At 36.0% G+C, this 24,452-nt stretch overlaps 1 pseudogene; it reads right to left on the bottom strand.

Moving 5' to 3' along the window:
• Nucleotides 1-20,015: 20,015 nt before the first annotated feature.
• Nucleotides 20,016-20,894, bottom strand: LOC121487453 (annotated as a pseudogene).
• Between the last annotated feature and the right edge of the window lie 3,558 nt (nt 20,895-24,452).

The following is a 24,452-nucleotide window of genomic DNA, read 5'->3' as shown; positions in this document are numbered from 1 at the left end:
CTTTTATTTTAAGTATAAGGGATTGCCATGCTATAAGAAGATATGTTGTTATTAAATCATGACTGGGCAAAGAATTTTTCGTGGAAGAGTGGGGCAAGACAAGCCAAAGCAAGGTATGACAATGACAATAGTAAGAATTCATATTTGTATAGTAATTTTCAGCTGGTGAGTAACTCTAACATCCATTAGTTCATCTGATATGTAAACTTTTTTGGTTAAGATGCTATCATTCCAATTTTAAGTGTGAGGAAACTCAGAAAACATTTAGCCATCATAATCAAGATACCCAATTTGAAACTTAGAACTGAATTAAATGGAACAAAATCACATAGTAGAGAATTTTATGCTTTTTATGAGGTTGTTTAAAATTAGTAGTCTTAAGTTTTACTCCTTTTCTAGTGAGTGTGTAGTTTAGAATTTTGACTGTAGTAAGGAAAGCTAGCCTAATAGGCCATTAGCCACTCAGCCTACTAAAATAACATTAATGACTTTATGAAATTGTTTTCAAAAATGGTTGTAACTATTCCTGCCATGCTTCTCCAGCCAAGAAGTAGAGCTCACTTCCCTGACCCTTAAATACAGGCTAACCTTGGGACTTCTGCACCTGGTTTTTATCAGGCCTTTAAGATGGACTTGCTGATGGAAAAAAGATAAAAAGATTCATAAATATTGTTTCATCGTCTCCTTTTTTCAAGATATTGAGTGCCTCGCTGTCTGAACTTGGGTTGCTATACTAAAATACCATAGACTGGGTAACTTAACAGACATTTATTTCTCACAGCTCAGAGGCTGGGAAATCCAAGATCAGACTCCTGCAGATCCAGTATCTCCTGAGGGCCTACTTCCATCTCATTCATAGACAGTCCTGTGTCCTCACATAATGGAAAGGGTAAGGGAATTCCTAAAGTGTCTCTTTTATATGGGCACTAATTCAATTCATGAAGACTCTACACTCATGACCTAATCACCTCATTGGGGATTAGATTTCAACATATGAATTTGGGAGAATACAAACATTCCGGCCAGAGCAAGCATTTTATTCATTGCTGGATACTCTTTTCTCTCCATCTCAACCACTGTAAAATACTTAAAGCGAAATACATATGCGATAAATGTTTATTGTATAAAGAAACAGATTGCACTTGTGACTAAAACAGCTAGTTTATTACTCAATATTTATTCATCCCTACCTCCTTATAACAGGGTTTTGATTTTGTTGGATATGCAAGTGACCAGTTACAAAACTACATTTCCTAGCATTAAAAAAATAAATATATGAAATATTTCTGGCATGTGCCTAACTCCCTAAAACAAAGCCAACTCGGCCAGAATGACCCTTTCACCTTTTGTTCTTCCTGGAATTTGGTCGGAATATGGTTGTGATACTGAAGCTCCAACAGGCCATCTGTCACCATAAAATGAAATGCACATGCTAAGGACAGCTGAGCAGGGAGACAAAAAGAAACTGAGTCTTTGATACTATCATGGAGCTGCTAAGCCTGACTGAAGTTGCTCATTATGGAATTCTCATTCCTGGAAGAAAAATATACATTTATCTTGCTCATTAAGCCTTTTACTTACTCTATTACTTACTTGGATTTTCTGTTATGTATGGCTGAACTCAATGTATTATCCTTTTCCAGTGCATAGTATTCCATTTCTAAATGACCAAACTGAGGCATCTAGAGGTTAAACGGGTCAAATATATGTAGGGAGCAGATTTCAAAGTGGAAGGAGGAGCTCTGGTTTTCTGAATCACTGCTCCTGAGCTTTTTTCACCGTAAAACAGCAGGAGGGCTTATGGAGTGGTCAGATCTTTGAGGGCAGGAAGTTACCGTCATTTTATTTCTTTTTTTAAGAGAAGATTTTATTGATTTACTCATAAGAGACACAGAGAAAAAGGCAGAGACATAGGCAGAGGGAGAAGCAGGCTTCCTGCGGGGAGCCAGATACAGGACTCGATCCCAAGACCCTGGGATTACAACCTGAGCTGAAGTGCTCAACCACTGAGCCCCTCAGGAGCCCCTATTTTATTTCTTTTAATATATCTTTGTATCTTTTTAATATAAACATACATGCCAGACACTGTTTTTAGTACTGGATCTGCAGAGAAGAAAAACAAATCTCTTGTCTGCAAGGAGTTTATATTTTAATGAGTGAATGAATATGCAAATGAATATATGAGTAACAATTCATAACTGCCTTTTTTTTCTGAATGACTGATCTACCAGAGATGATAATGATTTATTTCATTTTTCACATTTAGAAAAGCACATTAATATGTTTACCCTTTCCCTCCTCCATTTTACCAATGAATAATTGGAGACCCACTGACATGAAATGTTATGTTCAAGGACACTCAGTTCTGGAAGAAACTTTAACATTACATGACAAGTTGATTACCAAAGTCATGGAGCAAAGTCAATCAATCCATCAGGATTCTTGCAACAAATTGCAAGATGCGTCCACTAGGCTAACTGTAGCTGGAAGCTGAAGGGAACTTGGGTTTCTACTCTTGTACTGGGCACATGGTGGTGTAAGAAATTTTGTATACTCTATGCAGGCTGATAAGAAACAAAAACCAACAAAGAAATGATGGTTTCAGAATGTCTGCAGATTGAAGGGTCCACATCAAATTGTACAGAAACAAAATGCTTTCTTTTACATCAGAGCAATAGATAACCACCTGCGACCAAAGGACCAAGCGGAGTCTAAAACAGCAGGTGGATCTACAAAAAAGCAGCAGCTTTTGCAAGAGAGAACACCAAACATCTCTTTGAGATAGCGACTCAGTACACATAGGATCAGCCTTGGGCAAAGTCTTTTCTTTAGAAGTGTCTCTGCAAAGTAACTGCTTTTTTGCAGGATAGCTTTGGTTGATGCTGAGTACAAAGAAACTAACCAGAACTGGGATTTAAAAAAGTAGTTAGTCCTTAATGCAATATGTTAACAATTTGGATCAAATCTGGCACTTCTTTGTCATGGGCCAAACAAGATTTACATCAAATACTTCTCAGCTGTTTGAAGAAAATCAATACTATTTGCAGCTATAGCAAAACTTAGTGTGGATTGAGACCACGTAGGTTACCATGCATTTTGACTGGAATAATAGCTTTTGCTCTCATTTTTAGTTATTTTTTTTTTTAACTAGTGGAACCAAGTCAGTCTTAATGTATTTTATTGATTTTCTGTCACACCATTTTGAAGACATGTGACTGATTGGTACAATGGCACAAAGATATCTCCACCACTTCCAGTTGCTTTCTTTTCAAGTGTATGTGTCAATCCAGATTTCTAGGCTTTTGCTCCACACCTCCAAATTCTGTTGAAAATGTAAAGGACAGCTCCATGTGGAAGGCTCCAACTTGTCCACATGAGGAGAAACTTCCAGAAGATTTACTGCTTCTATGATATGTTTATGTAAAGAAACACTTTTATTAAACTAAATTTTAAGCAAGTTCCTCATTTTGACTCATGGCATTTGTTTGTGTGTGTGTGTGTGTGTGTGTGTGTGTGTGTCTTTTACATGATTACAAACAAATTGAAAGAACAATTTGAAATTTAGGAAGTTGATCCTGATATATCATTATTCCTTATGGAAAAAATGAGATTTTTTAGAATTATGAGGACTTGAAAGTTTTTCTGTGCATAGGCATCTTCTATCTTTTTTGTATGAATTTCCATAATATATAAATAAAATTTTATTACACGCATTTTATATAAACATGAGAAATAATTATCTTTATATGGAATCTGATACTAGGTATAAAATTAAACTTATATATTTTAATACTGCATACAGTGTCAGGTTACATTTTGAAAGCCAAACTATTCTGTATAAAATGTAAAATTACTCTTTCAAGAAAGATGTTTATATTGTAGGCTTGTATTTTTGCATCTCTTAGAAATTATTGATCTCAAAAACAAAGAAATCATTGATCTTATCATAAAAGTTAGTCTTTCACATTTAATACATTCTAACTGTGTCACAGATGTCAACTCCTTGAGAAATATATATGTGAGGTATACATGCTATAACATATATACATGATAATGCATATATGATGTACATATGATTTTAGTAACCATCTAAATCTACATATTATTTCCTTATGGTGGCAAAGCCAGGGGAGTTAAGTGGGTATGGTCTATCCTTGATAGAAGCATTGTCTTTAGATAATTAAAAATAATAAACCTAACTTAAAAGTGATATTTTTATCACCAAAGTTCAAGAATTTTAAATAATGCCAATAACAAATTTCTCCTCCCTGGGTATATCTTTGATCTAAGTAATAAAAGTGCTAGAGTTACCACTGAATTTTAACTAATTAAAATTTGGGGTGTGTATTTCAAATTAGTACGGTCTATTACCTAGCCTCTACGTACCCACTGCCTCATTTCCTGTGCTTTCTATCTAGTCAGCTATGGAACATTCGCCCATTTTTAATGTACAAAAATATAAACAAAATTTTCATGCAAAACATTTGCGTGTGGCCTTTTCTACCAAAGAATAAATTTCTTGCAAACTCAATTCCATTTGCTGTAACATAGAAAGAAGTTTAGTTCTTTACTCCTTCTGCTAGCTTGCCATAAAAAAGACTCATCAAAGTGCTCTGCTCGAAAACAGATAAATTATCTACTTTAGATTCCATCATTTAGCAGCATAGAAGAAATAGAAGCAGTTTTGGCATTTGCAAAATAGAGATGAATTTCCAACTCACATGAGCTGCACTTCTGCACTGCCATTTTGGTTATAACGAATATTTCCGCTCCACTATATAGCAATTTAAAGAGATTTCATGTTCGTAAGAGAAGATTTCAGGACTCTGTGTTTTTGAGAGTAAAGTTAGCCTTGAGAAAAATCATTTAGCTTGCTAATATTTAATCTCATTACCTGTTAAAAGAGGAGCTTATTTCAGAATTCCTTTTAAGTAAAGACACTGATGTTGAAGAACCTTGAATGGGACTTCTTATGGCTGCCATAGTGAAGTGCACAAATCATGCTTTATTTTAAGACTTTTATAGCCTATCAAAACAGCCAAAGCAACAGTGATAACAACAACAAAAATGACATGAATTAAACATTTCCGTGCTTTATGTTAAGTGCTGGCAGTGCATTTGTTCAATCCATCTCAGCCTCTCCAAGTTTTCTGAGGAAATGTAACTGCCCTCCTTTGACTTGTTCAAGCCCTCAAACTCTTGATTCTTCTCTATCCGTCACCCCTCCATACAATTCATTGGTGCCTCCTGGTCGAGATCTCATCGGGACTACAGCAGTAACCCTATAATGGTTTTTTGCTTTCATTTCCCCCCCTACAATCCATTTTCTGTAGAACAGTCAGAGTGAACTTTTAAAAATGCCAATTAGATCATGTTATTGACCTGTTTTAACCTTCCAATGCTTCAGAGTTGCACAAAAATCCATTTTCCTCAGCTGCATGACCGGAGTCACCCAACCAGAGCCTGCTTGTCTGACCATCTCTTCTCTGTACCCCCACCGGAGCCAACAACCGGGCCTTGCTCTACTTTTCATGAATTCCATGTTCATTCTCACCTCAGGGGCTTGGCATTTACTATTTCTTCTTGCCGAGAAAGCTTTGGCTTGAGGACTTCACACTGCTAGCTCTTGTTAAATGACACCTCCTCAAAGCCACCTGCTCATGAATGCTTCCTGGAGTACTTTCACTAAGATTTATTTGTTGTTTTTACTACATTATATCTTTTTAGTTTCAAAACCACCTCTCAGGTGACAGCAGTCCTCCTTAGGTATCTGCCTGGGAGCAATTTGTCATTCATGTATAGTACCATGTAGTGTGATTGTATTTAAGTGTTAGTTTGAAACAAACAACTGAATATATAATTCACTATAGTGGAGGATTTCTCCCAGAGTCTGCTCTACTCTGTAAAGAGAAAATGTGTCATATGCATATTTTATATGGGATATTTCAATAGGCAAAAATCTGGAAATTCAGGATACCTCTCCTTTAGGAGCTCAAATAGCATATATTTGAATATGAATACTTATACAGACATAAAAATACAAAATCATGAATGTGTAGCTTGGTTGATTTTTACTGCATCTACATACCCGTGAACCAGCACCCATATTAAGCAATAGCATGGTTGGCATCCAAAGAGCTACCCTTTTTCCACTACCAGATACTATTACCTCTCCACCTACTACCATGTGTAATTATTATCCTGACTTCTAAGAGATTGGGTTAGCTTTTCCTGATTTTCAACTTTAAAAAATAAATTATATATTTATTTGACAGACAGTGTGTGTGTGTGTGTGTGTGTGTGTGTGTGTGTGTGTATATGTGCGAGAGCACAAGCAAGGGGAGCTGGTTGGAGAGAGAGAAGTAGACTGCTCACTAAGCAGGAAGCCCAATGCAGGGCTCCATCCCAGGACCCTGGGATCATGACCTGAGCCGAAGGTAGAAGCATAACTAACTGACCCACCCAGGTGCCCGATTTTCAACTTTTTATAAACAGAATTGTACTGTGTATATGCATTTGTTTTCTTTTAGTGGTGCATATAGCTAAAATTTGGGGGGATTGCTCTATAGTATTCCACTAATTGAATAGAACACATGTATTCCATTTGGATCATTTCCAGGTTTAGGGACTATTAAGAATAGGCTGCTATGGATATCCTTGTACATGTCATTGGTGACCACGGTAGGAGTAGAATTGCTTGGACTCAGAATGCACATTTCTTCACCTCAAATCAATACTGACAGGTTTTCAAAGTGACCATGCCAATTTTACTCCCAATAGAAGTGTAGCCTCCTTGCAATATTATTTTTTCCACTTTTTATGGAAATATGTAGGCACAGAATACAGCAGTCATTTAATTAAAGCCATCATCTTCAAATTATGTTCATTCTACTATATAGATTAAATGAAAACTTAAAAAAAAGTAGAATGTTTCCTCTCTGTAGTCATTTCCAAGGGGATGTTGATTTCAAAACAAGATAGAACTCCACATATGATAAGTCAGCAGAATCTTGAAGGGGTCAGGCAGCATGACATAAGAAAAGACAATAGGGACTAGAGATAAAAGGCTTACATTCCAATATGGGTTTCTTTCTCTACTGGCTCCAGAGTGTTCAAATCATTCAGTCTCTCTATTTTCTCAGTTATTCATCCAGAAAATAAGGATTAAAGAAGAAAAATTTCATGTAACTAAGTTTTTGTGAGACTTCAATAAAGCCACACGTGGAATTCTCTCTCTTTACCAAGAAGTAGAATAATCCCTACTTCAGTCAAGAAAAATGAATAAAAAGAAAAAAAAGTGACTGCTCTATTGGATAACACTTGCATATGTCTCTCTAGCGTTCCTTACCCCCACTGTCTCCTTTCAAAAACTCCTGAATTGCACTTGGACATCCATGTGGTTCTTTAGAAATGTATTCTACCTATGCTCTTACAAATAGAGTTGTAATCCGTAGGCTTTGCCAGCCCATGCTGTCATTTTCCCGGCCACAGGAATTATTTTAGCAGTGAGCACTCCAATTACCTCTCAGATCTCTTCCAAGACTGTGGGCAGCCTTTTCTTCATTTTCATTTTTTATAACAGCTTTATTGAAATACAATTCACATATCATATAATTCACCCATTTAGAAAGTACAATTCACTGTGTTTTTAATGTATTCGCAGAGTTGTGCAACCATCATCACTGCCTAATTTCACAGGACTATTTTAGCACCCCCAAAGGAACCCATTAGCTGTCATTCCCCATTTTCTCCTAGTCCCAGGCCCTCACAGACCAAGGCAATCACTAGATTCACTCATTTTCGATCTTTTATATAAATGAAAAGATACAATGTGTGGTTTTTCGCGACTAGCTTCTTTCACTCAGCATAATGTTTTCAAGGTTTATCCTGGTTATAGTTCAATTTTTGGCCTGAACAGTAGATGGATACTACTATTACTGGTCAATTACTGCTAAGGGATTTGAGAATGCCTCTTGACATTAGGAGCATTGAAGATTGGGGCACCTGGGTTGCTCAGTGGTTGAGTATCTGCCTTTGGCTCAGGTCATGATCCTGGGGCCCTGGGGCTGAGTTTTGCCTCAGGCTTCAGCCAGGGAGTCCGCTTCTCCCTCTGCCTATGTCTCTTTGTCTCCCATGAATAAATAAAATCTTAAAAAAAAAAGAGGGTTGTAGATCTCCTAAAAGTCTCCTCTCTTATTGGATTATGCTACATCATTATAAGTCACCCCTTGTCCCCAGCTCTGTAGATAAAGTTTTTCCTTATGTCCTAAAAATTTATATCCTGAGGTTTTGGTGGCCTAAAACTATGCTGGGCTTAACTTCTCCGTTCTTCTCACACTCATTGGGTATTTATGTAAATCTGATTTTTTGTAGCTTTTTCTTCATGCTTTTCTCCTTTCACTATGGAGAGTGGTCACAAAGATCAGTGACCTTCAGCACTTTCCCTGACTCTTGCATCTGGCTTTTGGGAATGATATCCATGATGAGTAACATTGTTGCTTGTAAACTGTCTTCATCTTCATTAGAAGAGCCTCTTTCAAAGTCCAAAGTCAATCTTTTTATTTCTTCCTATTTCAGAGTCTGTTACTCCTTGCCATAGGTCTCAAGGCAGACCAAAACTCACAGACAATTACTGGTCTTACTAATGCTGAAATATTTTTCCTGAGATCTCCTGTTCCACTTAATTTTTCTGGTTTTAATGATTCATTAATGAGATCTTCTCCCCTTCCTTCTCTTCTCCAACATCCGTATCAAGGATCAAGCCCTGAGTCAAAGGGAGACACTCAACTGCTGAGCCACCCATGTGTCCCAACATTTTCTTCTTCTGAGCTCATCTTACCTAAGGAGAAAATATGAAAATATCTTCATAACGAGGTAAATAATTGTTACCTAAAAGTTCTATCCAATCTCATCATTTAGATCATTCTTACTTCATCATCCAGCAAACTTGTTTCATAAACCCAAGGGATGAAATAATACTTTCATGAAAATGTAGATGTCTCAATAGAGACTTTTTAAATGATGCTTAAAAAATACACACTATTAGAATGTCTCAGCATAATTGACATGATAGAACTTAACAATAAATCTTTACTCCTTTTTTAAAGTCTTAACATGAATTAGAATGACTGTCTTTCTGCTATTTTAGAAAAATATTTTGGGCAAGTGCTTTAGTCCTAAAATAATAATTTACATTTATAACTCTAACATTTAAAGAGTGATGTGTAAAATGGCAGATATTAAGGGAAAAAATCAGTTTTGACAGCCTTTCTTTAATTAAGGTCCATTAAATGAATCTATTTAGAAGTATGTTTAATTAAGTGATTTCTCCAGACTTAGCGGCTAAACCTTTAGGAGATATCCAGTTAGAACAAAAGAGAAAATCCTGTATGCCCTTTTGGTTGGGCCTATATCAATACTTTAAAAGCTTTTTGCTGCTTTGAAACACAGGATTGGTTTCCTGACAATGATTTATGTACTAATATCCCCAGCATATAGCCTCTTTTTCATAATCATAAAACTGTTCAAGTTTGGATATTAGAGGTAAACATGACAATATAAAACATGCTGACCCTAAAAGAGGTGTTTCTATCACATTCAAACACATCATAGATAATAGCAAATGGTAGGAGTTAAAAAAAGGAAGGAAAGAGAATATCTTTCAGCCCATTAAGGGCTTTTTTGGGGAGGAGACAGTGAGAACACTTTACATGTATTTCTTTGGACTAAGGGAATAAATGCATGGCTGACTTTAGGAATATTAATAATTGGATGCCTCACATTAGCCAAGAAATGTGGCATCCTTCTAAACACAATTTTGAAAGTTTTTGTCTGAAAGGCTGAGACCAAGGCAGAGTTGGAGGACCCATGGAGAGAGAGTCAGTGTTTCCTATATTATAACTAAAATATTAGTTCTGCCTGAGAAATTGCATTTTCCCCCCAGAAAGACCTTAAATATAATAGAACCCACCTTTCTTGGAAGACCATTTAGTGACCATGTTGTTACTCAAGAATGGTCCATTGGATTCTCATTAACCTCCATGCTGATCCTACATGATTTATCAATATCTTCCTTCTATCTACATCCAATATTCTGCTCCAGATGAGTTCTGGTAAGCACAGAACTACTACACTCCAGGGGCTGTGTCCACTTTCTTGTGGCCCTGGTATAATTTGACTGATGAGATGACAGTCTTATTATCACTGGATTTTCTCCCTTCCACCTCCCCCTGACTCCAGCAGAAAGTGTGAAAGGTACATTTGGTGGGCCAAATTCAAAAATTCAAAGGCTTAGAAAATACTACAAAGGATAACCTGGCATTAATAGTCTTTTTCAAGGCATAGGGAACCTTGCCTTGAAAAAGAAAACATATTTTCTTTAAGTATGTTATGTAGTTCTAATATAGCTTCTGGTTCAATTACCCTAATATCAGTGATTTAAATATTATTAACATTAGGTATCAACTTCATTCGATCATCTATAGTGATTTCATGAAAATCCCCATTCACGTAAAAAAGAAAGAAAAATAGATTTTTAAAGTATATTTTGTTCCACAATGGGGAAATCCATAAAGATTCTCATAGGAACTTCTGATCCAGTATAATCTAGAGAACTTTCTTTCCCTCAAACTCTCACTAAAACAAAAAACAAAACAAAACAAACTTGTTTCCATTTTATACTACCTATCTTGCTTTTTTTCCCCAAATTTTATTTAAATTCTAGTTAGTTAACAAATAGTGTAATATTAGTTTCAGGAATAGAATTGAGTGGTGGTATGTCACTTACATGTAACACCCAGTGCTCATCATAGCAAGTGCCCTCCTTAATACTCATCACCCACCTCCCTCCATCAACCCTCTATTCTCCATCATTAAAAATCTCTTATGGTTTGTTTCTCTCTCTCTCTGTCAATCTCTCTCTCTTTCTCTCTCTCTTTCCCCCTCTTTCCCATATGTTCATCTGTTTTGTTTCTTAAATTCCATATATGAGTGAAATCATATGGTATTTGTCTTTCTCTGACTTATCTTCCTTAGCATAATACACTCTAGTTCTATCCACATCATTGTGAATGGCAAGATTTCACTCTTTTTAATGGCTGAGTAGTATTCCATTATATATATACATGTATATATATGTATATATATTATATACATGTATGTATATATACATTATATATATGTGTGTGTGTATATATATATACATTATATATATACATGTATATGTATACATATATATATATGCCAATTCTTCTTTATCCTTCATCAGTTGATGGATGCTTGGGCTCTTTCCATAGTTTGACTATCATTGATAATGCTGCTATAAACGTTGGGGTGCATATGTCCCTTTGAATCATTGTTTTTGTATTCTTTGGGTTAATACCTACTAGTGCAAATGGTGGGTCACAAGGTAGTCCTATATTTAACTTTTTAAGGAACCTCTATACTATTTTCCAGAGTGGTTGCACTGGTTTACATTCCTACCAAGAGTGAAAAAAGTGTTCCCCTTTCTCAATATCCTCACCAACATCTGTTGTTTCTTGTGTTGTTAATTTTAACCATTCTAACAGGTGTGAGGTGGTATCTCATTGTGGTTTTAATTTATATTTCCCTGAAGATGAGTGATATTGAGCATTTTTTCAAGCATCTGTTATCCATCTGGATGTCTTCTTTGGAAAAATGTTGATTCATGTCTTCTGCCCATTTCTTAACTGGATTATTTGATGTTGGGGTGTTGAGTTTGGTAAGTTCTTCATAGATTTTGGATTTTAATCCTTTACTAGATATGTCATTTGCAAATACCTTTTCCCATTCTTTAGACTGCCTCTTAATTTTGTTGATTGTTTCCTTTGCTGTGAGAAGCTGTTTCTCTTGATGAAGTTCCAATAGTTCATTTTTGCTTTTGTTTCCCTAGCCTCCAGTGACATGTCTAGGAAGAAGTTGCTGTGGCCAAGGTCAGAGTGGTTGCTGCCTGCATTCTCCTCTAGAATTTTGATGGTTTCCTGTCTCACATTTAAGTCTCACTTATTTTGAATTTATTTTTGTGTATGGTGTAAGAAAGTGGTCCAGTTTCATTATCCTGCATGTTGCTGTCCAGTTTTTCAAACACAATTTTTTGAAGAGACTGTCTTTATTCCACTGGCTATTTTTTTCTGCCTTGTCCAAGATTAGCTACCCAGAGTTGAGGGTCCATTTCTGGGTTTGCTATTCTGTTCCATTGTCTCTGTGTCTGTTTTTGTGCCAGTACCACACTGCCTTGATGATCACAGCTTTGTAATACAGCTTGAAGCCTGGGATTGTGATGTCCCCTGCTTTGCTTTACTTTGTCAACATTACTTTGGCTATTCGGAATCTTTTGTGGTTCCAAACAAATTTTAGTATTGTTTGATCTAGTTCTGTGAAAAATGTTGGTGCGAGCACCTGGGTGGCTCAGTTGGTTAAGCATCTGACTCTTGATTTTGGCTCAGGTCGTGATCTCAGAGTCATGAGATTGAGCCCTGTGTTGGGCTCCATGCTGGGCTTGGAGCCTGCTTAAGATTCTCTCTGTCCCTCTGCCCTTCCCACTTCTCATGCTCTCTCTTTATCTCTCTAAAAGAAGTGTTGGTAGTATTTTGAGGAGGGATTGCATTAGCTGTGTAGATTTCTTTGGGTAATATAGAAATTTTAATAATGTTTGTTCTTCCAATCCATGAGTATGGAATTTTCCCCATTTCTTTGTGCCCTCATTAATTTCTTTCCTAAATTTTCAGTGTGTAGATCCTTTACTACTTTGCTTAGTTTTATTCCTAGGTACCTTATGGTTTTTGGTGCAATTGTAAATGGGATAAATTCCTTGTTTTCTTTTTCTGCTGCTTCTTTATTGGTGTATAGGAATGCAACTGATTACTGTACCTTGATTTTATATCCTGCAATTTTGGTGAATTCATGTATTAGTTTTTGCAACTTTTTGGTGGAATCTTTTGGGTTTTCTACATAGAGTATCATGGCATCTGCAAATAGTGAAAGTTTGACTTCTTTTTTGCTGATTTTGTTGAGTCTAAAACTTCCAGTACTATGTTAAATAGAGGTGGTGAGAGGGGACAGCCCTGTCTTGTTCCTGATTGTAGAGGAAAAGCTCTCAGATTTCCCACATTAAGGGTGATATTAGCTATGGGTCTTTTACATATGGCTTTTTTTGATGTCATGTTTATCCACTTTGTTGATGGTTTTTATCAAGAATGGATGATGTATTTTGTCAAATGCTTTTTCCACATCTATTGAGAGAATGGTATGGTTCGTATCCTTTCTTTTATTAATGTGGTGTATCACACTGATTGATTTGTCAATATTGGACCACCCGAGCAGCCCATGAATAAACATTATCCTCTCATTAGCCCAATCCAGAAACAGAGGAACTGGATTCTAGATTTCTTGGTTATCTTCTAGAGTCAGTGACTTGGCTTATTCTCAGTCTTAAACATCTCTCTTCTTGGTCCCTTCCTCTCCATCCTCAATGTCCCTGTCCTAATTCTCTTCCTTCATTCTTTTCACTTGGATAATTGTATTACTCTCCTTAATTATATTTCTTCATCTATACTTACCTTCCTCTACTCCATCCTCAATATCCCCTCCAGAATGATCTCTCCAACACAGGTATCTGATGAGTCAACAACAAATGGAAATATAATTATTAAAAACTTAGAGAATAAGCTAATCTTCTGCATAATATGCCACATTTTTCTTAGTGTGAACCTTACATAAATGTAGTATCTTACTTGATTCAACATTCCATTTTCCTTTTCTGAATTGCTTAGTGTTCCCAGACCTCATCACACTCGTGCTTTCATATCTGATACTCCTTTCATCTGTCACGTCTGCTGCTGAGTGTTACCCACTTGCTCTTCATTCTGTCAGTCTTAGCTCAAGTCTCCTCTGCTCTTTAAACACATCTTGGAGTTTCTTAGATAACTGTCAGCTATCTGCTTTAAGTTCTTCCTATATCTGGCATATAGCTTTAATATAGCAACAGCACATTGCATTTTTTTAGTCACTGTGTCTATCCATTCTATCTCCATTTCATAAGGTCTTGGAAGGTAGACACCAATCTCATCCTCCATATTTGTGTCTTGAGTTCCTAATATAGAGCTTGAAAGGAGTAGACACATAGTACATATTTTGTGGAATAACCAAATTTTCCAAATAATCTCTTATATGGCTGCAAGAACAGAAAAAAACATTATAGGTTTTCCAAGATGTGATTAATATTAAATAATTTCACATTCATAGCCACATTATGATCCCTAGCTTTTAAAATGATTTGGTCTTTGTGAGAGACAAACTACAATAGGATGCTGACATCGCCACATTTTTTGCCAATGATGATAAACAGTAATAAGGGAATCATTTCTCACTGGTTGTCAGACGAATATGAACTGGAAAATCTTATCTATTAGAGTGTAGGAATCCTAAATTCAGACACTTATATTTGTTCTGTGAGACTCAAATTGTGATGAAAAAGTACATTTTATTTTCCTAAGGCATTAAGTGAATGATAAGATACTCATCTCTTTTTTCCCCTACAAGGAATAGGACAAGATACATTATCAATTTCAAAAACTTAAACTTTGATTATAGCTGGTAGATAGCAAATTTATTGATGAGATAACATAGTTAGGTGGTTGCTAAGGATGCAGAAGTGAACATTACATTATGTGTCCCATATTAGCTTTGTCAATAAATATGAAACTTGAATTTCTTTTATTTTTTAAATATTTTATTTATTCATGAGAGACACAGAGAGAAAGAGAGAGGGGGAGAGAGAGAGAGAGAGAGAGAGAAAGAGAGAGAGGCAGAGACACAGGCAGAGGGAGAAGCAGGCTCCATGCAGGGAGCCCAACGTGGGACTCGATCTCTGGACTCCAGGATCACACCCTGGGCTGAAGGCGGCGCTAAACCGCTGAGCTACCTGGGCTGCCCAAATTGCTTTTATTTAAATAGCAAATTTTACAAAGATTTTAGTATAAAGTGACAATGTCAACTTACTTTGACGTGAAAATTCCTCACTTGACAAATTACTTCTCTTTCTAAATGTTATGTTCAAGTCATCCTCCTGATAAGGTAATCTATACATATACAGGAGAAATATCATTAAAATAATTTATTCTTGGGTCTTCCCTGATCCAGAGAATATTTTTAAAAAATTTCTTGTGTACTGCTCAATGCAAAAAGTAAAGTTTAAGTTGGCTTTAAAAAACCTTAATACATCACATATCTTTAATATACACATATACATAAATCTTATATTTATACTTATAAATAAGTATACAGACATAAATGTAATCACTGCCAGATTAAAATAAGAAGATAGGTGCTTGAGAAGTAGTATGAATAAGATTAAATTGGATACTAACTTTTTACAAATACTTTCAGAGTTCAAGCATAGATGCTGGCTTAGTTGTAGTCATATGTGAAAATGATTCTCCCAAACAAGTTGCATTTGTTTCTATGTTTAGAAATCTCCATTCCTTGTCCAGGACTGCTGTCTTCAGTCATGTTCACCCTCATGCTTCTCCCCAGTGTTTTGAGTTGACAAATTAAATGGAAATATATATTTCTTATCCAATAGTCATTTGGAGTGATGTGAAGTATGTTGGAAGGACAAGAAATCTTAGAGTACAGGGTATGTTTCCTAGAAGTGGGAGCTTGTCAAGCTTACCATATTGTCAAGGTAGACAGAAATAAGATGCTCCTGATCTCTTGCTTCTTCTCCTCGCTTGGAGGAAGGAGAGGGAGAGGGTGGAAAAGAAAAGGAGAGACGCCAGACAGCCCTCCACTCCCTTCTGGCTTTGGTAGGCCCAAGAAGAGGAGGGGAGTAATTTTGAACTTTAATGAAGGTTGGAGTTTGATTATTACTTTGCCTGAACATAAAAGTTACTGGAATGTATCTCCTGGATCCATTGGAGCAATTAATGTAACAGGATGCTTTTATAAAGCAGACAATGACTGGAAAAGTTATGGGTTTTGCTTGAGGTTTATCCAGAAAAGGAGAAAAGTAAGCCTCACTGAAATGGTTAGCAGGAACAATGGAAAAAAAAAAAGTTTGCTTCACTATTGCATCCATGAGTCCGACTTGTGTGGTATTCTAGGTGACAACTGTGGCTTGCAGCAGCTTTAGATATGGCTGCAACAAGGAGGAAGGGAATTTTGTTTTACACAAATTCACTATATACTAATATATATGAAAATAATCCTAAGCATTGGTGTTAAATAAGGATAAACATTTTGCTATTGTACATAGGCTACGTTAATGTGGTCCTTTTATACCACTAAACCTTTAGTGAGGTAAATTTTAAGATCGATACATTTTTGAAATCTGTGTTTCAGTTTATATTTACAATGCATTTTAAACTGCAATATTCTGTTTCTAAGATGTTTATGTTTGTGGAATATGGGAGATTTAGGGGTAATTTCCATTAAAATTTTATTATATTCATTTATAATTTATAGGGCTGTTACGAGACTCAAATAAGATAATGCACCTTATAAGTCTTCAAAAACTTTAAAAAATGTTAGATATTATAAATACTATTATTGTATTAGTACTAACAATTACTTTATAGTTATGACACAAAATACTTTTATCTTTAATTTTAGTGTCTTTCTAGCACTAGGAATATTAAGATATAAAGTTATAAAAGCATCAGGTTATCAGACTGTATTATTTCTGTTTTGAATTTTAAAAGCCATTTGATAATGGCTTTTATATTTGAATAAGTGTAGAAAGAGAAATCTAACCATAACACATACAAAAAAACAATATTTTTATCACTGTTTGATATTTTTTATTTAAGTTTTTACAATAATTTAAAATAGTTTATTGAATAGGTGGTAATACATGCTTCAATATATGACAAAATAATAACACACATAGAAAGATACAGAAGGAACATTATATAAATAATAGTTCAAAAAAGTCAGTCTTTGTGATCATCTCTTCTCTTGCCCACAATTAGTCAGTTTTGTATGATAGAACATGTACTTACAAATAACTTATTTTATACAATAGAATTTTTTTAACCCACCATTCCGTGATTCACCCTACATTTGATATTTACTGGTCATTTATTGCAATCAGCTTTTTATGCCATTTCATATCAGTTTACTACATTTTTCTTAATCCCTGCATAATCCTCTATTGTACAGCTTTATAGTAATTTATCTGATCTGTCTTCCACTTTTTTTTTTTTTTTTAAATCTGAGAGAGAGATAGAGACAGCAAGAGAAAGAGAACGAGCTGGGGAGGAGAGGGAGAAGCTCCATCCCAGGACCCTGGGATCATGACCTGAGCCAAAGGCAGATGCTTAGCCCACTAAGCCACCCAGGTGCCCCTGTCACCTACTTCTTGATATTAACATGGTCAGCTGAATTTTCAGATATTTTTATCTTTGAGAAAGCTGCTGGATGTTTCCTAAAAGTGGGCTTATTGGTGTATTGATTTGCAATATGAATTTTTGTATCTATACTTCTAAATTACTTCCCAAAAATAGACATATTCCATCCACAAAAGACAATAATACCTATTATGTCATAGCTTCACTAACATAAGATCTTATTAAAATATTTTGTCTTGTTTCATTTGGAAGTTTAGAAATGGGGCGTTGTTGCTATTTATAGTATATTTCTTTTTTGGTGTATGTGAAAGATCTGAACATTTCTAAATTGATTTCCATCTAGTTTTCAGTTTCTCTGAAATTATTATTCATATACTTTGCTTTTCCTTTAAATGATATTTTTTGTATTATTGATTAGTAAGATAGGTTTAATAATTTTTTTATTTTTATTTTTTTAGAGAACTTTAATATTAAATTTGTTCTGTGACTCTATCTAGCTTTCCTTTTGCGTAGGCAAAAATTCTCAACATTGTAAAGCTACGCATAATTCTGAATTTAGAATAATTTTGTACTGAAACAGATTCATTTTAAAAATTCCTCCTTTTTATTTTGTGAAATGATTATGAAAAATTAATCTGGAGAAATAAACACGTGGAGTCCAAGAGAACAAAAAGAATGCCACTAGCTAATTCAAACAGACTAAAAAATAAAAAATCAACAGATCAAGAGATTAGAATGTGAAGTCCAGGAGAAGACTAGCTTTATCTCATAATTTATGATTGTGGCATTTTAAGTCAATGGGGGATATTATGGATAACTTAATAACAGATTAAAAGCTACATCCAAAATATGTTACTATTTATTTTTTTAAATATTTTATTTATTTATTCATGAGAGACAGAGAGATAGAGAGAGAGAGAGAAAGGCAGAGACACAGGCAGAGGGAGAAGCAGGCTCCATGCAGGGAACCTGAAGTGGGACTCAATTCCGGGTCTCCAGGATCAGGCCCTGGGCTGAAGGCAGGGCTAAACTGCTGAGCCATCCAGGCTGCCCAAATATGTTACTATTTGTATTAGAATTAACTCTGTATCAATTTACATGTATAAATAAACAATAAGAAATGCTAGAAGATAACATAAATATTATTTCCTATTTTTTTTAGTGTTGGTTATAGTCTTAAGGACAATATAAAACAAAAAATTCCTAAAGGAAAAATATATGACAATAAAATAGACATGCAATTAACAAAACACACCAGAAAATAAAAGACAGACAACAAACTCTAAAAATATTTATAACACATAAGCAGTATTTAAGGAGCTTATAGAAATGGATTTGCTGGGCAGCCCCGGTAGCGCAGCGGTTTAGCGCCGCTTGCAGCCCAGGGCGTGATCCTGGAGACCGGGGATTGAGTCCCACATCAGGCTCTCTGTGTGGTGCCTGCTTCTCCCTCTGCCTGTGTCTCTGCCTCTCTCTCTCTATGAATAAATAAAATCTTTAAAAAATAAACCTTTAAAAAAAAAAGAAATGGATTTGCTAAAGTAGCAAATGAAGTCATCATTTTAATAGAGCCGTTTTTCTGATATGTTTTGATGCAGTTTTTTTTTTTTTCTTGGACATGACATTTCGATTAGTCTGGGAAGAAACTAAATTCTTTGAGCCAAACATCACCAAAAAATAGAAGATAGTGAATTGCATGTTCTTTACCTTTTGGAAATTGGTCTGAAGGGTTCTGTGAGCATGAGCTGCAGAGAAATTGTCCTTTCTGCATCATCTCATGGAGTTTCTGCCCAAACTCCAAACAGATTAAAGAGACTCTTCCCTCTGACCTTTTCAAGTGGTTCCTGTCAACTAGCCCCATGTCCCATATTAGAAGAGAAGCCACACAGCTGAAATAGTAGGCCACTGGGACAGACTACCACCTTACAACTAAGAAGGACAATAGGGCTCTGTTGATCAAGAGGGTCGGTTCCATGAAAGAATATTTTATGAAAAAACAAAGCAGGCAAGCACACCAGCTGTACCAAAGAGAGAACTTGGAAGCATATATAAGGAGGTGAACAACCAACAGTCTTTTCCTTCTGGAGATTGAGGGGGTGGTGAATTCATTAATTCTGATTTTTTTTTTTTTTTGAAATGTACATTTGAAGTTTCACCATGTGTTTATAGCTTCTACTTTTCTTCTAGGATATTTGTAATATGTGACTCCTTGAACAGTCTGTGGCCCTCTTCTAGTATCAGTTTGCATGGAAGTAAATTTGGTTTTCCATCATCAATTAGCAAATGAGTTGTTTCTTCCCTACAGCATCCTTCATTATATACAGGGACATTGGAATGATAAGTAATCCAGGAGACAGGAGGGGTGGGAGAGAGGGAGAGGTGGAAGGAGGAAGGGAGATAGGTAGGGAAGGAGAGAACACAAACAATATGAAGCTGCCTGCTTTAAGAAATAGAAATCGAATCCTAGTAAGGGAAAAAATGTCTGTTGTTTCTCTACCTTTGTGGAAGAGCTGGGTGTGTTCTCATCTAACTACAGGACTAGATTGAAGCTCAGAAGAAATTCACTTGAAGGAGATTTGCTTGCTGGTCCTCAGGGAAGAGTTAGCAGCCAGGGGATGATACATGGAGAGAGCTCAGTCTTGGGGTGCCTCACTCGATCTTCCTCAGGTGGTGAAAACTCTGCATGATTCTTTCTATGACGTCTTGTATCGTGACCAGTGGCTGGGGGTCCATGACCTTTTTGGTCCTTTCACAGCTGTAATCGTGAATGTACCATCCAGTGAGACCCACATTGGTTGGAAAGTGGGCTGCAGTTGGATTATAGAACTGGTTGCCATGGCCACACCGTAGGAAATGTGGTACCTGGGAGCTTTCTCACTCATGGCCACATCTCAAGAGAGGTGCTCTGCAGCTAGGATGTCAGTGCACCTTGTCCACAAAGGTGAAGTCCACCATTCTCCCCATTTCCAATCACAAACCTCATCTTGCCTTTCCTGGATGCCTCAATGAGGACGAGGGCCAGCTAGGGTTCCTTGTACCTAAAATGCCATAAGGGCAGACGGCCATGGTTAAAAAATGTCTCTCAGGGTCATTGCCCCCAGGACTGCTCACTCCTATAAGGTTTTTTGTCTCCACATAGTAGTCTATGGGCTCCACAGCAAATAGATGGTCTTCAATTCCAACTTCGATTGACACCCTCAAAGATGATACTGGCACTACTAATTAAAATGAGTTTCTGAACCCCAGCCTCTTTGCAAGTTTCATTGCTATTATTGGTGCCAATGTAATTCACTATGTAAAAGAGTTTTTTGTTGTTACTAGATGGTGAGGGTGACACACAGTGGACAACAGAGCTTACACCTTTCAGAGTTAGGTACAGATCCCATTGGCTATAGAGGACTCCGAAGGAATGTCGGACCCTTGCTGCATATCAAATACATTGACAGTGTGGCCTCTTGCCAGAAACTGCTCCACCAGGTGCTGCCCTAGGAACTCAAAGCCTCTGATCACTCTGCACGTATGGGCCATCCAACGGTGGTCGCCCCCTGTTGGTAGAGGCTCCCACAACCAGTCTCAGTGTGCCCACAGCTTGCATCCTAAGACCTCCAGCTGCTGGAGCCACCATTTTCTCTGATGCAGTCATTTTGATGTCAAGGATGTTTGGTAAGGGTATTATTATTAACTTTATTTTTCATAAATAATTTTTTTTCTTCTGACATTAAACTTAACACACTTTCATAGCTATTAAACACAAATTGCAATGAAGAAAGTTATAATTATCCATAATCCAAGAATAATCATTTTCAATATATTTGCTGAATATATTTCTAGGTTCTGTTGTTCTTCTCTCTTTCCTTCTTTCCCTGCCCCATCCCTCTTTGTCTCCTCTCTACTTTCTAAAACAAAAGTACCATCCTAGATTGAATGTTTTGGGGATTTTCTTTTTTTTTTCACTTGATAGAGTTTGGGCACATCCAAAAGCCAACTACATAGTAATTTTTTATTTCCACAGAGTATTTTTTACAATATGGATCTAGACTATCTAAATACTATCAATGACCATTTAGGCTAATGTTATTTTGCAGTACTCTAAACAACTCAGATGTACAGATTCTTGTACCTTACAATGTGTCTGATTATTTAGGTTAAATTTTCAGAAGTGGCATTTATAGGTCAAGGTATTCACACATTAAATATTTGATGCCTATTGTCGAATTGCCCTACAAAATATTGTACCTGGCACTGAGGTATTATCATTTTTGCTCTCACTTTTTATCATGTCTTTTTTGTCATTTAAAAATTTTTCAAACTAAATATTGAAAAAAATCATTTAATGTGCACTTACTGGATTGTTAGTGAAGTTGAATATTTCTCATACTTTGATGACTACATTTTAAAAACTATTTCATAATTATTTCCTACACATTTCCATCGTCTGTTCTCTCCTCTTTCTCTTTTTAATTTTATCTCTTCCTATTTGACTTAAAAGAATTATTGCAACAGTCTTTTGTCCTATGTATATAATAGTTTCCTCTATTTGGAGTATATATTCCAACTGTTTCTTTGTGGTGTTATGTAATCTAAAATATTTTCCTTATTGATAGCTGTATTGATTTGATGTTCTAAAAAATTCATCCTCCTCATGACTTTAAAAATGGTAACCTGACTGTTCTTTTAGTTCCTTGAAAAACCATCAGACATGTAGTTTCAGTCAGATGCATGGACAGAATACAGAATTCCCTCTAATGGGAATACTTGTCCTTATTGGTATCTTATTCCTTCCCAAATGTGCTTTACCCTTTCTTCTTAAAATGAACAAGTAGACATATAAAAAAACATGATGGCAAAATAAGTAGTGGATTTCCAATACATCAAGAGGTACTGAGTAAGATACGGGGAGGCATTACTTTTATAGTGTCCCTCTTCCCTCCCTCCCCCATTCCTTCCCTCCTTCGTCCCTTTCTGCATATATATTTGTTCAGTGCCAAATTAATGCCATAGGCATAATTCAAGTTTTCAGAATTATAATAAGGACAAGTAACTTGAATAAGATACTAGACTGGAATTTCCCAAAAGACAACCTAAGTAAATAATTGAAAAAGGAAGACACATGTTGCATGAACACAGTTCCAGGCTATGACTCAAACGTGCTAAGTGGTGACTTTTTTTTTTTTCAATAGAAATGCTCCCATTCAATTTAATGGGAGAAAATGTAATCATTCTTAGTCAATTAATATAAATTTAGTCAAATTAAGATTAAAAATGTAGGATTCTTCCTCAATCTTGTATCTTCTCAGGGACATTTTTCCTTTATGTACCAAAAATATCATCAAGTCTGGAAGAGTTGGAAGTTCTCAGACACTGTTATTGACATTTTTCCTATTGGCTTGTGCTGAGAGACCTCTCACCTGATTCATTCTCCATTCTTGGTGCAAAGACATGTCTTTGTAACCACTGCAAATCTTTTTCAGATGGCCAGCTCAGGGTGCCACACCCTTGATATTCTCAACCAAGGACCATGGAAGGGGGTGAGGGATTGCTTTCTCCTTGTGTCCTACCAGAGTATGTGAGGATTCTCATGACACTGCCTCAGATTGCTTCCTGGCATGCAAAAAACATGTTTCCTCCTGAAACATCTGTGAGATCAATCTACCCCTCATGTGCATGTGTACTCTAGAGTTAACATTAGGTAGGACAGGCTTCAATACCTTTTCAATAACTCTCACTAATTCTTCTCACTTCTTCCTGACTTGCAAAAATCTTTATCAGTTTCAGGTGCCTGGATATAGCACCTACCAATCAATTATTTGCCCACTCGGTACCTATATTGATACAAAGAATTTGGCTCTAGATGCTATAAGGATCTGGCCTCTTATAACATAAAAAGCTAAAGCATCTGCCAAAGGGTTGATTTTTAATTTTTGTACAAAAGCTAATCATTGATTCTTTCTTCCTATCTTCATTTCTGTAGTTATGATAGTTACCTAAGAGAAACCAGCATGCTCAAGCCTCATGTTTCTCTGGTTATTTTGTTGTTGTTGTTTCTCTCTTTTTCTCTGTTTTCTCTCCTTTTACTTCACACACACACACACACACACACACACACACATGCACACAAACACACACACACATCCTTATACATTCTAAATTGATAAAACAATTTCATATATAGAGTCTTCACTGAAAGATCTACTTTGATCACAGGAAGAACTTAGGCAACACTTAAGTGTTGTAAAATATTTCAAGATAAAGAAGTGCCAGGAGTCAAGAATTTATAAACTTTAGTAGACTTTATACTCATTTTCAAGACTGACAAGTCCTGGGGAGATCTTTATAGTGAATTCCTTATAGGTTTTGCTTGTTGTTGCTCACATTTTTAAATTTTTGTTTTGTAAAACATGCCCTGCAGGATTTGCTTGCTTATTGACTAAGTGGGAAAGAAAGGTCAACCAAAGAATGAGACATAGTGTTCCAGCCTCTAGACATGAAAAAACTGAGGAAAGAAGTTCTAAAGTTTTCTTAGGAAGAATGTTTCCTTTATCTCCTTATATTTTTCCTATTCCCTTCCATCATCCTGCTTTCACATTTTTTGGAATTAAGCACCTGCAAATTAAATATGCCCACCCAATTTGTAGCCCTGCCCTCTGAAGACACTCTTAGCAACACCTTTCTTTCTGTGTATACAAATGTACTAAAAATGATAGACACAGAGTAATAAAAATATGTATGATAAATTAAATTGTCAATTTGTCCAGTTTATACAGAAATGTACCTTTCTTTGTTGCATTTAATGACTGATTTTCTAGATTAATATAGCTATAAGTGATAAAATGTCAGACATTTGGTTTTAAATATTAGAATTTGATTTGAGGGGCACCTGGGTGGCTCAGTTGGGTAGACATCTGCCTTCAGCTCAGATCATGATCTTGGGGTGGGGGGTCCCTGCTCAGTGGGGAGTCTGCTTCTTCCTCTTTCTTTCTCTCTTCTGTGTGTTCACTCTCTCTCTCTCAAATAAACAAATAAAATGTGTTAAAAAATTAAAGAATTAGATTTAAGTTCACTATCTTCTGTTATTGTTTTATTCCA

Source organism: Vulpes lagopus, chromosome 1 (genome assembly GCF_018345385.1).
Source record: "Vulpes lagopus strain Blue_001 chromosome 1, ASM1834538v1, whole genome shotgun sequence".
Classification (NCBI taxonomy): Eukaryota; Metazoa; Chordata; class Mammalia; order Carnivora; family Canidae; genus Vulpes; species Vulpes lagopus.
Note: the sequence above shows the minus strand (reverse complement) of the source record. Positions and strands in the feature narration are given on the sequence as shown.